The sequence below is a fragment of the Capsicum annuum genome, chromosome 11 (assembly GCF_002878395.1).
Source record: "Capsicum annuum cultivar UCD-10X-F1 chromosome 11, UCD10Xv1.1, whole genome shotgun sequence".
Classification (NCBI taxonomy): domain Eukaryota; kingdom Viridiplantae; phylum Streptophyta; class Magnoliopsida; order Solanales; family Solanaceae; genus Capsicum; species Capsicum annuum.
Window position 1 is genome coordinate 124,441,017 of NC_061121.1, and position 1,430 is coordinate 124,442,446.

General features: G+C 39.3%; 1 non-coding gene across 1 annotated transcript; it reads left to right on the forward strand.

Moving 5' to 3' along the window:
* Positions 1–277: 277 nt before the first annotated feature.
* LOC124889067 lies at positions 278–383 on the forward strand. Its single transcript, XR_007047684.1, has one exon. It is a non-coding gene; the product is annotated as a small nucleolar RNA R71 (small nucleolar RNA).
* The last annotated feature ends 1,047 nt before the right edge of the window (positions 384–1,430 follow it).

Here is a 1,430-nt window from a genome sequence, read left to right on the forward strand (position 1 = left end):
GGAGCTCTAACTGCATCATAATTTTTGGAATGTTTTTCTCCCCCTCTTCATCTTTTATACTTAGCTCTTTATCCACATAGAAGGTAGTAGGGGGCCCTTTTGCTGATTCGGTGTCTTGGGTATGCCACCCCTAATTTTGCTTTGTGATTTCCTCAAGCAAGTTTGTAGCTACATTATAAGACAACTTCATAAGTGAGCCCCGACCGCATTATCTACCATAATTTTATTTAATTGATCCAAAGCTTGGTAAACGATTTGGAGAAGCATCTTCTATGGGACCTCATGGTTAGGACATTGCATAAGATTTCCATTAAATCTCTCCCATACCTCATATAGAGGCTCTCTATTCAATTAACAAAAGTTTGTAATTTTGTCATGTAATTACAATATCTTTGATGGTGGGAAGTATCGATATAAGAAAGTAATGGTAACTGACCCAGTGGGAAGAGATCATAGACATAATACCACCTTAATCATTAGAAAAAATGGAAAAAGGCGCAACCGTATGGACTCTTGTGAGATGTGAGCAATGTCGAAAGGGGCACACACTTCCACAAAGTTTTTCAAGTGCAAATTTGGGTCTTCATGAGCTTGACCACAAAAGAGACCTTTCATTTGAAGCATGTGAAATATAACACTCGTGATATGGAATACCCTGTTCCCTTAATTAGGTAGGATACAAATAGCACTCACACGTCCAACATTATAGAATTACTCCTCATTATTAAAGGGCCCATCAAAGGTCCCGACATTACTTGCATGGTCACTCATTATGTCATGGACACTATTGAAATCACCTAAAAATAAACAAAAACAACAACCAACATAAATAAAAACCACTATAGGTAAACCCAAAGCTGTTATCAACACCGCAAAAGCAAAAACTAAGTTCAAATCCATGACAATGATACCATTTTGATAATGCTCAACTCAGTTCATGATTTATGGAAAGAAAATCGTTGTCAAATCATTGTCAGTCCATCCATACCAATTTCATAAAAATCCAACATCGGAAGAGAAAGTTTTGACCAAAATATAAAAGGCAGTAAAATCGCCCAGGTGCCATGGTGAGGCCGAGGACCGTCGAACTAGCGACGAGCCATAGCTCAGGCTATTGCAAGAGAAATAGTGAGGCCCTATTCTTCCTAGAAGCGACAATCAGGACCGACGAACCATTGATCCAGCGACGGACCATCGCACCCCACCATCACACCAAGGTAGTAAGTTCTAGTTCTGGTTCCAGTGCGACGGTCAGTCCGACGGACCATCGACCCAGTGACGAACCATCGCACCTACCATCGTATTTTTCATTCAGTTATTTTAAAGCCATTTTAAAAGGGGATTTTTTGTCTTTTACCACCCGTTTATATACCTAGTTATATCCGACCAAAGCTCAGAAATTCATTATCTATCTACAATAACAAAATTAG